The sequence below is a fragment of the Pelodiscus sinensis genome, chromosome 3, assembly GCF_049634645.1.
Source record: "Pelodiscus sinensis isolate JC-2024 chromosome 3, ASM4963464v1, whole genome shotgun sequence".
NCBI classification, from domain to species: domain Eukaryota; kingdom Metazoa; phylum Chordata; order Testudines; family Trionychidae; genus Pelodiscus; species Pelodiscus sinensis.
In genome coordinates, this window is record NC_134713.1 from 162239663 (window position 1) to 162256186 (window position 16524).

At 40.8% G+C, this 16524-nt stretch overlaps 1 long non-coding RNA gene across 1 annotated transcript in view; it reads left to right on the forward strand.

The window, feature by feature from the left end:
- LOC142827677 (uncharacterized) overlaps positions 1 to 16258 on the forward strand; it is a 28945-nt gene extending 12687 nt beyond the window's left edge. The window contains exons 2-3 of the long non-coding RNA XR_012902387.1: positions 15027 to 15180; positions 16181 to 16258. This is a non-coding gene — a long non-coding RNA (uncharacterized LOC142827677). The remainder of the gene's footprint in view (positions 1 to 15026; positions 15181 to 16180) is intronic.
- Positions 16259 to 16524: the final 266 nt, after the last annotated feature.

Below are 16524 nucleotides of genomic sequence, written 5' to 3' on the forward strand. Positions count from 1 at the left end.
GGGAACCCAAGTTCCCATAAGGAGCACAATATTTCATACTATTGTAATTAGAACACACTCAGGGAGCCCATGTGTAAACTATTTTTATGAGACTCATCAATTTGCTAATTAAGAGGAAAAACTATAAGTGGTTTTTTTCTGGCTTCAGAGATATTGCTCCAAGTCAATGGAGGAGCCACAGCAACTAGTTGGGGTATGTGATCTGTACATCTAAGAAACCCTCTTATGTCTAACTGTGCCAGCCTTCATGCCCCATTTACTGGCTCTCATATAAGTGTCTCAGTACTTTGTGTGGAACTCCACTGAACTAAGCTCTGCAAACCAGCACTCTCTCCATATCAGGTTCGTTGTAAAGATCTAATTCTACCAAGATGCCCACAAGAAACCGAATGATCATGGCAAAAAGTGTAGGGTATTTGCAAACAGTCCATTTACCTTTATTCATAGATGAACAAGATGTGCCAGAAGCTTCAGGGAGTAGCCAAGTTAGTCTGCCAGTCACTGTTGATGACTTTCCTTTTCTGCTATATCACCTTCACCCTATCCTCTTTTGCCATTTCAGATCAACAGCTCTTTAGGGCAGGCATTATGCCTCATTTTGTATATGGCTAGCATCCAGCATAGTAGCAGTGCTGCCAGTAGCAAGCAAACAAGTAGTAATCATTCTGCTCTCAGTTACATTGGCGAAAATCAGGAATAAGTTCCATTGATTTCAGTGCAGTTACTCCAAATTCCTTTTCATTGTACTTGAGAGTAGAATGTGATCCTGTCTTATTTAGTACCAGAAAGTGTGTCAGACTGCCTTTTTCTTCAGATGTCATTTTCATATCTCTGCACTATTAAATTCAGAATGTAAATATTTTAGTCCTGAGTGCACAGAAAAAAGCACAGGTAATGAGGGAGCTGCTACAGAACGGTGAGCTTCAGACATTTTCATTTAAACTGAATTCTGCTTTTATTGAACCAGTCCCTCAAGCATCAACTTCTTGATCACATTTTTCAGTTCACAGTAATTGTGCCATGATGCTGTAGTTACTCTAGATGGCAAGGGAAGGGACTAGACTATTATGCTTCCCTTTCCTTAATTTCTATGATTCTATGACATTATGGAAATAGGTCATTTAAAGGGCCACTTGAGGCATCAAAGGCAAATACAGGATTGTTTCTCAGACTGTTTTTCAGTGCTATCCTGAATCAGACATTTGGTCTTTTACCCTTTCCTCTAGGAGGCTCTTCTACATCCAGTAGCTGTGTTACCATTAGGATATGTTCCCTGATACTTTGGTTACATTTTATTTTACTGAATGTTATTGTTATTCCTTACCACCATTTGATCTATTTTTGTGGACCCCCCCCATCACCATAATCTTTGGGAACCTCACAATCCTTAATATATTTTTTCTTCACAACATCCCTATGGGGCAGGACAGCACTATTGACCCTGTTTTTATAGAGAGGGAGCTGAAGCACAGAGAGGCCCAATGTCTTGTGCAAGGTGACACAAGAAATCTACCAGGGTATGTCTACACTATCCCACTAGTTCGAACTAGCGGGGTAATGTAGGCATACCGCACTTGCAAATGAAGCCCGGGATTTGAATTTCCCGGGCTTCATTTGCATAAGCGGGGAGCCGCCATTTTTAAATCCCCACTTGTTCGAACCCCGTGTAGCGCGGCTACACGGGGCTCGAACTAGGTAGTTCGGAATAGGAACCTAGTCCAAACTACCTAGTTCGAGCCCCGTGTAGCCGCGCTACACGGGGTTCGAACAAGCAGGGATTTAAAAATGGCGGCTCCCCGCTTATGCAAATGAAGCCTGGGAAATTCAAATCCCGGGCTTCATTTGCAAGTGCGGTATGCCTACATTACCCCGCTAGTTCAAACTAGCAGGGTAGTGTAGACATACCCTCAGAGAGTAGGAAACTGAATGCAGATCTCCTGAACCTTAGGTTGGTGCCCTAACTTCTGAACAACTCTCCCACTTTGAGTGCCTGCCTTTTCTGGGGCTTAGCCCCTCTAATTACCAATTAGAGAACTGGATCATATAAAATAAAAATGAACCTGAATTCTGGATCATTCATTGAGCCAAACCTAACCTGAGACTTACATGATCAATTATCTATCTAAGAACCCCACAGTAACAGCTGCATTCCAGTGTCACAGGGTGGAGCTTGAAGCCTGGGATGGAGCACATGAGATCTTGGTCGAAGTGATAGGACTATGGAATGAAATTCCAGATGTGCTCAGGCAAATCTACAGACTCTAGAAAATCCTGCAAAACTTTCATCTTTGAAAAACCCTTTCCAGCAATATGGACACACCTTCAGCTGCTAAACACAAAAAAAGTTAAAATCAAAGCAATCTCTTACCCTAAGCAGAGTTTTTGCCCCAACAAGGAAGTGCAAGAGACTCCTTAAATAACATTGGGGAATTTTATAGTGACATTGACTTTACGTGGATTGTGTTCAATTATGGTGTTCAATCCTCCACTGGTGTAAATCAGCATAACTACATTTGGCTTCCTCAGCTGGTGAAGTTTACAGTGATCTGGTCTATACGTTTTTTACACTGTGGTACAGACACATGGCAATTCACTCTGTAACATTCTGCATCTGAAGAGAGGGGGCAGCTGTCATTAAAGACCAGAAGGAAGGCTCCTCTAAACTTAAAGATGCAACACACAGATAACTGAACAAAGACCATTTCTTTTTAGCAGCATAGCTTAATATTGCACCACAGAAGCAATGCTACTTTATACAGGGCTGCCTAATGAAATCAGCACCTATACACTGATCTTATGCTTTATAAATGGCTGCTAAAGGCTATTTGACCTTGCTCTCAGAAAGTTCAGGATGCAAAACCATGCCAGGAAAGAAAGTGCCACAGCCATTTTCTGCATCTTCTATGATAAAGATTACTATGACCTTCCTTTAACGAGGGTCCTAACCTGGTTATTGGTAATAAGCCTTAAGTTGTCTTTAAGGGCAAAGCATTTTTTGTGATTAATTTGAGGGAATCTGGCCCTCACATCCCTTCACCTGCAATTAAGTGATGTCTGATTTTCAACTGAGTTAAGTTAAAGGAATAGCTGTTTCAAAAAAAAATCTGCCAATCTCACTTGCAGAGAGAGAGAGAAAAAGGAGCTGGTTGCTGAGCAACCAGCCCTCAGCAGGAAGTTAAGCACCTAGGCTATGAATATAACCCAAACACAAACAAGAATAAATCAGCAGCTACATTAGTAGATTATATTATTGAGCATGACCCAATAATATAATGTATTTTCAAGGGATGGCAGATACAAATCTGGGAAGCACCCAGATGCTGAGTGATCCATGGCCCAGGCATGCAATTAATCATTAAAAATGGCCAGAGACACTGCTGGAATTAAAGCAGCTCCTTTGTTCACATGCAGTGAAAGAGGCAGCTTCTGTTAGCACAAACCCCAGTTCTCTGTCCTGTCAAATTTCAGTCTCCCTCTCATTTTACAGGCCAGAATTCCTCCTTGCTGTATTCAGATACAGTGACCATACAATGATTGGGGTCAGAGCTGCTATGATCTGCTCTTTGTGCGTCTATATAGAATTCGCTGAGTCAAGAATTTGTCAACTATATGTTGTTGGGTTTTTTTTTTTGTTAGAAAATGCTGATTTGTTAAAACCAAAACTCCTTATAGAAACATTTTGACTAAAGCTTTCACAGGAAAGTTTCTCAATCTAGACTGGAATTTCTGGTCAGAAAGAGCACCCATCCTAGAAAAGCCAATAGGTCAGTGTAAGGGGATTTGCCTGACACATGAGACCCCAAAGACCACAGACTCAGATAAAATACGAAGGCACCTGAGTCAAGTTTATTGTCAAAGTACATTAATAGTTGTTGGTATCCAGATGGCCTCTGAGCCCTTATGCATTTGTACCCATGGCAATGGACTCGGCTCAGTCAATATTATGGATTTCACTATTGCCCCCTAGGCTAGACAAAGAGTTAAGTTGAGATACCCCAACATTTATAGACAGAGATAAACAATCTATGATACTTACCTTACATATCATCTTACGCATTAATGACACGTGCCTCCCATTGTACTTTCCTTCAAAGCATTTCTATTCACCACCCATTGTTATGCTTTCACTCCTGTTGTTTCAAACTATTTTATCATGTACTAAGATGAGGTGTCCTTGTACTGTCCTGGTGGAATGTATTTACATATTCCATGGGCTTTTAGCAGTGTTAGCAGTTCCAAAAGACACTGACTTGCAGGCAAACATCTGCTTTTGAGTGGCCTGTCTGTTATTCATAGTATATCCCTTGTTTATTTTGGTTCAGGCATCAGGCCCATGCTTCAGGTTCTTTCTTTCTCCTACCTTCTCCCACTTTTTGTCTTTTTATTAGGGAGGATTTTACCCATCATTCTGGAAAAGCATAATGCATGGACTGAAGGCGACCCAGTGGGCTAAACACCGTTTTGTGGTCATTTTGCTTTGCTGTCCACACATTCATACCTCATTTGTCCCTTAGTCTGCACTTTCCTTCTGATAACACAATTGACAAATAAAATCTGTCTAACTTTTTTATAGTGGGCCTGGGAGTGTTAGGCCTGGGACTTTGGTTGATTAATGTAGTTTTATGATTGAACCTTGGAGAACGGCCATATAAGAAATATGTATGGATAATGTGGATACGGTGTATATATTTGTAGTGTATGTGGCCGCACAGGTACGTGTACCTATGACACCACTTTACACCCAAGCATAATTATATTTTTTTAATATGATGTGGTAGCCTGGCCTTTTTAAATTTAGTCCCGCAGATAGGAACACACTTTTATTAGGGTTGTTACAGGTACTGAGTGTTTTTCAATACTGGGATAAGCATTGTTACAGAGTGTTCCACAAGACTATGTATATGAGAAATAAAATAAATTTGGGGGAGTGATGATACAAATGAGTGTGGGAAATTGGTGCACCTGAGGCTGGTGGAGGCAGGCCCCCAGCCTTACCTACAGACCCTTCCCTGTGCTGAGGCCCTCCCCCGCCCCCACCCAGAGGCATCTGGAGCCAAAGTTTGAAGGTTCAACCCCCGCCCCTCCCCACACACACACTCAGGAGGCAAACACCACCTGCTTCCTGAGGGATCAAGCTGGAGAGGGAAGGAGGTGCTAGGGCAGCAACCCCTTGCCCCCAGAACTCCTACTGTAGGCATTCTGGGGGCGGCATTTGGGTTACTACACAGTACTGTCCATTCATGTTATAGGTTACCCTTACTGCTAGTGGTTGATTTTTGGTATAAGCTTTTCTGGGCAGGAAACAGGAATAGGTATCTTCTTTGCTCCATTGGTAAGACTGCTTTGCGATACAACAGCAGCCGACATACAGCCAGTTGTTTTCTGTGGATGCTGTCTTTTAGATAACCTGTGAATGGACAGTAACCAATTTATTAAATGTCGTTGTGTTAGAATTTAGTATTGGTATCCAAACACTGAATAAGACTGTTTTGAATAACATGTGCCTTAAGTTAGATTACAGTGTTACTGACCCCCAAATCTGATTTATACTAACAGTGAATTTGTTTATTCAATAGTTACTATGAAACTTTTTGTTTACTACTTTGGGATTTTGTTGTTGGCTGTTGTTTGTTTTTTACCTTTGTGATGGTTAAACAGTTTAGCAATGTTACACACACTGTAAATGATGTACATTAATAATACAACAATACAGCTATAATACAATGATATAGTAGCACTACTGTTTACTTTACACACTAGCCAACTTGAAGTTAATTAACAGTGATTTTTTAGCTGATTGCCAATTTAAATGTTTATACATGGTAGATTGAGGTCCATTTGACCAGTTTTTTATTTATAAAACTTTTTTTTAATATTTTGGCATTTTTTACTGTATTTTTTTTGGGGTGTATTTTTGTGGTGAGAGTTCTTTTGGGTGCTTTTGATTTATAGGATTCAACCTTAAATGGGTTAAATTAGTTAAAACAAAAAAGGGTTTATTCTGTTATTTTTTGTTGTTGTTTTTAGTAACGCGAAATGTAATACACAGATTAACTTAGTTTGGTTACCATGTGATGGGACCAAATTTTTTACAACTCAAACTATAACTTTGCAATGTTGAACTGACATTTATTTTTACTTGAGATATGATACTAATATTTTATACTAAATATAATATTTAACTGCTAAAATAGATGCTTAGAGTTTTCTGTGAGGAGTATATTACTTTCCAATTTGAGCACTTTGTTGTTTTAGCAAGAGAGCTAGTAACACATTTTTACCAAGCCTTTTAGAGTTAATACGCTTGTATACCAATTTTACTTTTGTTAACTACAGTATTTAGAAGCACAAACGTTAGCAAACACAATTTCTCTTTAACTGAACTTAAAAGAAAATAAACCATTTTTAATTACAGGCAGTAAAAACAACATGAAGTTTAAATGCAAGTCAATGCAAATACTTTTAGGGCCTTACAGTTTTTTGATACTTGTTTTGGGAAACAAATGTGGAAGCCTGTTGCCAAGATGGAAGCCCATTGAAATAATTTGGTTAGCTTTATGCATAAATTGTTATTTTTTTAAACTATTTAACTATGGCATTTGTAACTATATTTTAAAAATGCAAAGAAATTTATAAAAATTAACACTTTGGTAATATCACATTTGCCTTCTGAGGTTTCCCCTAATATTTTTGTTTGAATAATAAAAAAACCCTGTAATTAATAACAGGGATTTTTTGGTTTGCAATTGCATTATTTGTTGAGGAAGAAATATATGTACATATAATTGAGACCTTTTTGAAATTTGCAAAAATTGTATTAATAATATTATGATTATACCCCAACCAGGATATTAAATTAGTGTGGTATCACTTATACCCCTTTCTAAAAAAAACTATAAAATTAAATTCTTTTGTTTGCAACAAAATGAAATTAATGAAAAGTAGTTATGTTGTGAGTCACATACAACACAGAACAATATACAGGACAAACATAGTTATCTGTATCCTTAGATGCCTAAATACCTTTAAAAATGTGGTGTTACTCCCTCTCATCCTAAGGTTCCCATCTATAAAATATGGAGAGTAATCCTTCCCTTCTCTAGCCTTTGCTATCTGCAGTCACACTGTAAGCTTCTCAGGAGAGGGACAGTCTCTTATTAGGTGTTTGTATAGTCATAGTGTCTCGTACAAGGGGGCTGCAATCTTATTTTGGACCAGTTCTACAAAGAATAAATGATCCATCCTGCAACATAGATGTCACCATCATAATGATATTTAACTTCTCCGGGCAAAGGTCCAGTGCAGAGCCCAAGTTTCCAATAGCAGGTAGGCTCATTTCTCAGGGCCTGGATGCCTGGGCCGGCCAACCCTGATTACAGAAGGACCTACTCCAGCCCATCTGTGCTGTTTAACAATCTTGAGGAGCTGATGGTGGGCAGCTGATTCCCCCATTACAAACAGCAGGATGCTGTAGCAGAGGGGGGAAATTGAGATGGCTATAAGGGTGATTGCAGGTGAGGCATTGAACCTGGGGGAGTTAAGAAGTCAAAGCCAGGGACCTGAACTTGAGCTGGGTAAAGTCTGGGGGTGACTGTTGAATTAAGATATAGCACTAGGTGACAGGATGGTGTGCTCCCTTCTAAAGGGGGAAAAGGTGGATATTGAATGGGTGTTGGGGGCTGCAGAGCTAAGCTCCTGCTTGAAGTGTGAGAGACCTGAGTGACCCACTTTTGGGAAGGAGATCTGGGGCTTTGTGTTGAAGGATGGACCTCCAGAAAAGGGAATGTTTTACTAACTCTTGGTTGTGTTTCTACATTTATTGAGGAACCAAGAGGAAATATGGACAGGGGCTTTCTGCAGGGTGACCATGGGTCATAGAACTTGCAGGCCCTGTTACATATGTGCAGTATCTGTAGTCTATTGGACTCTCCTGAGCTAGGAAGCAGTCCCTACAGATAATAAATGAGGCACCCAAGTGAGGTACAGCATAGTGTTGCTGCCCATTCTATGCCTTCTCCAAGGATGAATAGTGAATGTCAATCCCTAGGTCTCTTGATGCAACCTCCTTTCAGAAGCACAATTGACTATTTTTGAAAAATCTGTGTGAGGTGAGCAAGTGGCCATTGTACCAATGAATAACCATTAACTTAACTGAAATTAGGATGCTGGAAATTGTACTGCTTTTCAAAAGTCCCTTTTAAGGATTTCACTATTGACCTCTAAGAATAATTCACTTCATATTGTTCCAGAGTGAATTGGATCTCTTCTCCCCACACCTTCAGCCCCGCCACCATCAACTGCAGTGTGTTCTAGGGCCCCACCTCACACTGACACATGGCTAACTAATACAGCATGAATGTCAGCACAGAGTCCAAAATCAGTCTGGTTGGGGGATTTATTTTAAACATGTCATATTATAAAGGCTGGGAATCTTTGCTTAAAATAATGAAAGGATGTTTTCCGAAGACACAGCTTGTGATGTGTATTATTAATGTGATCTAAATGTAGTAGAGCTGTGCCAAAAATACTCTGTTTTAAATAGTTTTACTTAAGATATGTTAGTTTAAGCTGCATGATGGTTTCTAACTTCTTACCTTCACATTTATCAAGAAACACAGGTTTGTAATATAAAAGAGCAGTATGGTCAGTTAAAGTTGCCTGAGGGTTTTCATTTTGTAAATGTGTGTGCACTTTTACTTACCATCTTACAGTCACTCAGAACTCTCAGCAACATTCACCTTTTGGTGTGTAACCTTCTGGACCCAATGTCTAAGAGTGAATTTTGCTTTTTGCTCTGGAAAGTTTGAGCACAAGCTTTCAGCCTTTTGGGAGAATGAAAAGAGAAAATCCTTAGCCCTTTGAACATCCATACAGGCTGCACAGCTGTGGTTAGAGAGGAAAAAGAATCATTCGCACCATAAACCAGATAACTTATTCTTTTAAGGAACACTCATGCTTTCTTGTTTTTTAATTAAGGGAATAGTAGGAAGATGATAATGAGGACTTCTCTGAATCAAGCTGCAGGAAAGGGATGGAGATAAAAACATGCAAAAACATATAAATGAAGTAGAAGGTGGGCACCACATGAGGGGAAAACACAGAAAGGGAGACTAGGAAAGCACAGGATGGGATGGTATAAAAGAGAGAGGGGGAGGAGACAGGCAGTTTGATTCTTTTTTACATGACTTGAAATGATTGTTGCCTGGTTTACCCAGCTCTTCATTTGCCTGCAAGCTGAATTCACTATTTAAGCCAGAGGTAGGGAACATTTTTTGGGTCAGGGTCTGTTGACTACCAGAAAAATCAGTTGGGGGCCACACACAAGTGAGAAGTAAAGCAAGAAGCCTCTGACTGAGAAGAAGAAAGACACTCCTCGCATTCCCCTTGCACACCAGTGCCTAGAGGGGCCCAGGCTAGTAGATTTTGTGTGCTCTGGCCCTTTGGGTGGATGACAGGGGGCTGGAGTGCCAGCAGGAGCTCCCCAATCCAGCCCCCAGGCCTGAGGTTCCCCACCCTTGATTTAAGTTGTATGCGTAGTTACCTAATTCATATGATGTTGATTCTGCCTCCTGACTTGATGACTCCCAAGCTAATGAGAACTTTCAGAATGCCCACGCTAATGCTAAGAGTAAGACCTCAACTGATATCAGGGATTTATAGTATCCGATGCTGCATGTGCCCAGTAAGGGGAAGTCCCCAGCCCAAATAGTTTACTGTAAATGGGTGTCACCATCCAAGGAAAGAAAACGGTCTACATTTTTATTGAAGCATGTTTGTGTGAACACTTGTTTTCAGTATTCACCCAGCACCAGCACATGGAGTTTATATTTTCAGTATCAAGAACTGTGAGCATGACATAATATGAGAGAGGAGCAAAGAAAGCTACAATGATGTAGCCTCTGTTCCAAACCTTGAGAGATTTTACAAAGTTAGTTTAGCTGGAACTGTTTGGCAGCTGTCTCCCATGTGGGAAGGTTTACCATTAACGTATGTAATCAAGTTAGCCCAAACCTGAGAGACACTGAGCACCTCCTGAGAGATGTTTTGAACACCTTTAAGATCTATGAAATGTGAGGGGAACTGAGGGCAATCAATACTTCTCTGCACCTTGCAGGATTAGGCCTCAGTACACATACTGGCTACGTCTACACTGGCCCCTTTTCCGGAAGGGGCATGTAAATTTCATGAGTCGTAGTAGGGAAATGCGCGGGGGATTTAAATATCCCCCGCAGCATTTAAATAAAAATGTCCGCCGCTTTTTTCCGGCTTTTAAAAAAGCCGGAAAAGAGCGTCTACACTGGCCCCGATCCTCCGGAAAAAGCGCCCTTTTCCGGAGGCTCTTATTCCTACTTCAGAGTGGAATGAGGAGTACAGCTAGTTTGGATTAGAAGCCTAATCCAAACTAGCTACTCCGTGCCGCGTGTAGCCGTGTGGCACGGGGTTTGAACTGCCGGCATTTAAAAATGGCGCCGGCCGGCTTTATGCAAATGAAGCCCGGGAAATTCAAATCCCGGGCTTCATTTGCAATTGCGGTATGACTACATTACCCTCCTATTTCGAATTAGGAGGGTAGTGTAAACATACCCTTAGTGAATAACTGCATACCCTGCTCCTATGCTCTTCTCCTTCCTTACCCCATCTGCTCCCATTGTTTTTAACCTCGGATAATATTTAAAAAGAAGTTGTAAACTCTTTTGGAGTAGAGAAGATGGCTCTTGGTCTTGTAAGTGCCTAGCTGTTTTAGCAATACAAAGCACTGCAAACCCATACTGTACTAGAAGGAAGGAAGACTTGGTAGTTTATTCAAGGGCCTGTGACTCAAGATAGGTGGGTTCAATTCCTGGCTCAGTTCTATGCTCTTTTTATGACCTTTTGGAAGTCACCTTTTATCTTATGCCTTAGTTCCCCATTTGTAGGATGGCAATTATACTTCCTTACCTCCCAGGAATCGTTATAAGACAAAAAATATCCATTGATTGTGAAAAGTTCAGATACCATTATGGTGAGGACCCTATATATTAATAAATAGGCAAGAACATGGCTGTCTTGGATTGCCAGAAAAGGTCCATCCTGGGTACCGTATGAGGCAAGGTCTAGTGAGGGAAAAACATGTGAATAACTAAAGACTGTCACATAATGCATCTGAATAAAAGGGGCTGAATTCTGGCATTTCTCAAATATTGGGTGCTTCTGTGGTAACCTTCGTAATGTTTTTAATGTAGTTTTTGTAAATGTTATATATGAAAACTACTCAGTGGTGTGAAAAGAATGTCTCACACATCAGAGCTGCGTAAGAAGTGACAGGAGCATTGATGGAAGACCCCAATATGAGAAAGTACATAATTTGTAAGGAGTTGTGTTGCCAATGATAAACACGTGGCAAATGAGGGATTGTTCAGAAAGGCCAGTCTCTAATCCTAATCTGTGCAATGGATTCCCAGTCACACTCTTCATTGTTTGTCTGGTCCCTGTGCCTACCTATATTTCTTTCACTTTCCGGGGACTGTGTCTGAGGCACTCATACTTCATTTCCTCAAGAGGTGAGAGAAGGATTGTAAGGCAGCTTTGAGGTCAACCCATCTGAATTGATGTGTTTTGCTCTTGAAATGGGGCGTTGGTTTCTCACTGAATGACAGATTTCAATGATCTGCTGTTAGGCTCCTACTTAAATTGCTCATCCCATACTCCACGAGCCTCCTTTGTAAGGAGTTGCAATATAAATAAATTGGTGATGAATTACAAAGATGAAGAGAGCGTGCGTTTAAAGAGACTCTGTGTCCAGATAAAAAGAAGGATTAAGGGGGAGATTTTTCAAAGGCACAAATGGGAGCTGAGTGCCTTTCTCTCAGAGACTTTCAGTAGGAGTTGTCGGAATGCACACTGGATGTTCCTCTGTAAATCTGCCCCTAAAATCAGATTTCAAACAAATTCCTTTCTGGTTTAGTGCCAGCTGTTATTGCTTTGCTTCATTAACATATATGCATGAATATGCCATGTGAATACATGTCCCTATGATTCATAGGTGCTGGAACTAGGGCTGCGAGGCGGGAGGGGGTGCTGCTGTATTTTCTGGCTTAACGCAGGTTCCATCATATCCAGGGTTTATAGTTTGGTTCAGTGGTTCTCATCAACCGCATTGTACAAATTGTTCCACCCCTCTGCTATGATTGTGTTTATATTCATTCAGCATGGACAGTATGAAACTTGTCTGCTCACGTTTTACATTCCCTAAAGAAATGGATTAATGCTTGGGTGCATTTGGCACTAGAGTGGTTGTGATTAGAGCCCCAGCACATCCAGAGGAAGTTTGCATTTATGAAAAGGTGCTTTGGTTTTGATTGAGATCAATCTCTTCCCTCCCCTCCCCCACCCACAGTTTGATTATTGCAGGACCAGATCATGGATGAATGTATAATCGAATAAGTATCCAACACTGCTGGTCCTTTCCACTCTGTCTGGTGCTGCAGTCCAAAGGCAGTAGCAAGGAGGCAGGAAAGGGTAGCACTATGGCTCTGTCTTCCCATGCCCACCTTGAGGCTAAGTCTACCACAACACCAAGGTGGTAGCAGATGGTAAACACATAGATACTCTAGGCAGTGAAAAGCCAGCTGAACCCACACTTTGGTTTATAGCTATCTATGTCATTGACAACCTCTGGAAAGAGGAGGGACTTCAGCAGCTCCCAACTACCAGAACCTTTCACTGCAGTGAGGAAAGGTTCTGGTGGGGGGCAGAGGGGAGAAGAAAGTTGAGTCTTCCCCTGCAGTTTTACACTGTACACTTCTTTCAGCACCAGGAAGTGTACATAGCACAGCCTCTCTTCTCTCTCTCTACATATATATATGTGGGGGGAAATCATATATGAATCATAGGACTGGAAGAGACCTCGAGAAATCAGGAAGTCCAGTCCCCTGCCCTCACAGCAGGGCCAAGCACCATCTAGATCATCCCTGATAGATGTCAGTCCAACCTGCTCTTAAATATCTCCAGTGAGGAAGATTCCACAACCTCCCTAGGCAATTTATTCCAGCATTGAACCACCCTGACAGTTAGGAAATTTTTCCTCATGTCCAACCTACATCTCCCTTGCTGCAATTTAAGCCCTTTGCTTCTTGTCCTACCATCAGAGATCAAGGAGAATGATTTTTCTCCCTCCTTCTTGTAACTCCCCTTTAGATACTTGAAAACTGCTATCATGTCCCCTCTCAGCCTTCTCTTTTCTAAACTAAAAAAGCCCAATTCTTTCAGTCTTCCCTCATAGGTCATGTTTTCTAGACCTTTAATCATTTTTGTTGCTCATCTCTGGACCTTCTCCAATTTCTCCACATCTTTCCTGAAATGTGGTGCCCGGAACTGAACACAATACTCCAATTGAGGCCTAATCAGCACAGAGTAGAGCAGAAGAATGACTTCTCGTGTCTTGCTCACAACAATCCTGTTCATGCATCCCAGAATCATGTTTGCTCTTTTTGCACCAGTGTCACATGTTGACTCATGTTTAGCTTATGGTCCACTATGATTCCCTAAATCACTTTCTGCAGTACTCCTTCGTAGACATTTCTTTTCCATTCTGTATGTGTGAAATGGATTGTTCCATCCTAAGTGGAGTACTTTTCATTTGTCCTTATTAAACATCATCCTATTTACCTCAGACCATTTCTCCAGTTTGTCCAGATCATTTTGAATTATGGCCCTATCTTCTAAAGCATTTGCAACCCCTCCCAGCTTGGTGTGTGTGTATGTGTGTGGCACTGGCAACCCCTCCCAGTGTGGTGTGTGTGTGTGTGTGTGTGTGTATACACACATACATACAGTGTAGCCAGCAAGGAATGGCTTAGTCAAGTAAAGGAAGGCCTGAAGGGTGTGACTGGGTACATATACCTTACATGTGCTCTATTCGCCCAAGCTGTGCTTCCCCATCTGCACAGTTATTTTTAGCTGAGCCTTTCCCTGCTGTTCCCCCCACACCCAAACTTTTCAGTGACAGTGTGGACACAGCAGGCTTTTCACTGTGGCAAGCTACATACTACACACTAACACTGGTGCTGACACAGCTGAAGACTGGGCCTTTGCACTCTGTGTGTGCTGTGTCCCCTGATGAACTCTACAGGGGGACGTGTACTTTTGGCACTTCTGGGAGGCCAGGGCAGTCCTATTCCCCTGCAAAGCCCAGCCTATATGCTTCTACAAGGTCACAATGTCCCTCTACAAAAAAGCCTGGGGAGTGTGATGGCAAAGAGCATTTTGGAATTTTAAAGGCCTTTTTGGTGTTTGATCACGTGTTGGTCATGGAGGATGAAGCACAAGGATTCCAAGTGCCTGAGCCTCTTTTGCCCTAAAAAACAATGCATAGTTGTTTTCACCAGTGTGAACTGAAGGCAAAATGTTACCAAATCTAAATATCAAAACATCTTCAGTTAAACCCAGTGCTCACATTACTAAAAGTGAGAGTGCAAGAAACCAGAAAGTGATAGCTATGCCCTAATGCTGGGAAGATATGAGAGACAAATCTGAAAAACACAATGGGATCCAGCCTGTGGTGTGGGGCATACAACATTACTAGAAACAAAGAACCTTTAGAAGATGGAAGAACAGAAAAGCTGTTGATGGGGCAGAGCCACTGAGCTTCAGATGGGGCCCAAACTGGGATCTGTAGAGGGGCACACATTTAAAATGATCAGATCAAAGAATGGAAGGAAGTGTTTTGAACCCTGACTCCAGGTAAATTTCTACTGTCTGCATTGCTTTGAAACACCATAACCAAATGCATTTGGAAATTGAAGACTTTGACAAAAGCCTGCCTAAATCTTCATGTATGAGTTTCTCCCAATTTATTCTGCTGCTTTTGAGCCTGACAGCAAAAAGAGTAACTGAAAGCCAGAGCATGTCATAATCATTTTATGACTGCATTTTACTGGCCCCTACATGAATAAGTTTTGCACTGGGAAGCTGCGTCAGCACTGGGAGAAATTGATCTGACTGTTCCTCATCTTTACCAAGCTTATTGTAAATTCTGTTAATGTCAGCCTTTGTTTCAGATATGAATCATACAGTGCTAAGGGGCAGCCACTCTATACACACAAAGGGCCTGCTGGTGTAAATCAAGGTAGCACCAGTGGGATCAATGAAGCTATGTTGATTTGCAACAACTGAGAATCTGACCCACGCACTGCATTAAGGGTAAGAAAAAAACACATCTTGTAATTCACTAAAGTATCTAGAAGTTGCTGATCTAAGCAGACTTACTTGGGGGGGAAAAATAAAAGAAAGCTAATAACGCAATCCACTGCTTAAATTTACAGTCACAACAGCCAATGGATTCCATCTATTTTCTGGCTCAAAATGAGTTTTAAAACAATACAAATCCATTCTGCAAAGATTATGAGATTTTAATAAGTACCTCCTGTGTAATGATCCATGCTTTGCCCTTTAACCTTCTAAAACAAATATAATTTTTACAGCATGTTGCACTAACCGCTCTAAACATTATTCTACAGTGGTGTTCCAATAGAATTTTAGACTATTACTCTTGTTACTTCAGTGTTTGGGAGTACTGGGGTAGAAAGCATTATTGTTAATGTTGCATTTTCATTGGGATGTTAGTCTTGATATATTTACTGTAGTCATAGTAATGATCCTGGAGATGAATTAAAATAAAAACAGCTGGTTTTTAATAAAGAATAAAGTGAATTCAGTCAAACTCTATAGGAAAAAATAATATTTTAATATTCATTTCTGTACCAAATTGGGACCAAAAATTAAAATAGCCCCGCCCCCCCAAAAAACCCCACCCCATCCCACCACTTTGCAGAAAAATGTCGGTGTGACAAAACAAAATGGTATGTAGATTCAGAAATATTTTGACCTTTTTCCATCTGAAATTAAACATTTAAATACATGTTGGGATGAAATTAACTTCTGGTTCAAGTTGCGCTACCATAGTGCATCATGGTAGTTATAGTTCCAGGGTATTCACCCCATGAATTCTGATACTCAGCTCTGTTAATTTCTCATACCAGGCAAGTTCTATCCTTCCTTCCAGTATAGTAAGTTTATTGGGAGGACTGGTAGCAGAAACAGTACTTTTTGAGTAAATCTGATAACATTTCCCCAAGGCAAACTTTGAATTTGTAGATGCAAATATTTTTCTGATTCTGGGATTTGTTTTTTTTTTCCTTAGAGAGGAAGAATACCATGTAAAGTATGTGTCTAATCGAACCTAATCAGCACAACTAAAATTCTACACTTTTAAAGAAGCACGCAACAAATTTGAGGCAATCATAAGCTGTTTGTAGACAAATAGGAAAAAGTAGCTAAAGTCATCAGATAAATTGTGACAAGAGTGATTCACTCAACTCTAATGATGATGATCTTTAGACCTCCAGCCTGCAAAACCTATTGACTTCAGAGCAGATCAATATGTGAGTAAAATTAAGAAATCTATATGTTTCCAGGGTTGGGACCATAAATGGCCACAGGGATTGGGAAGTGAGGGTTAATATTTACAAATGGTTTTGAAAATAC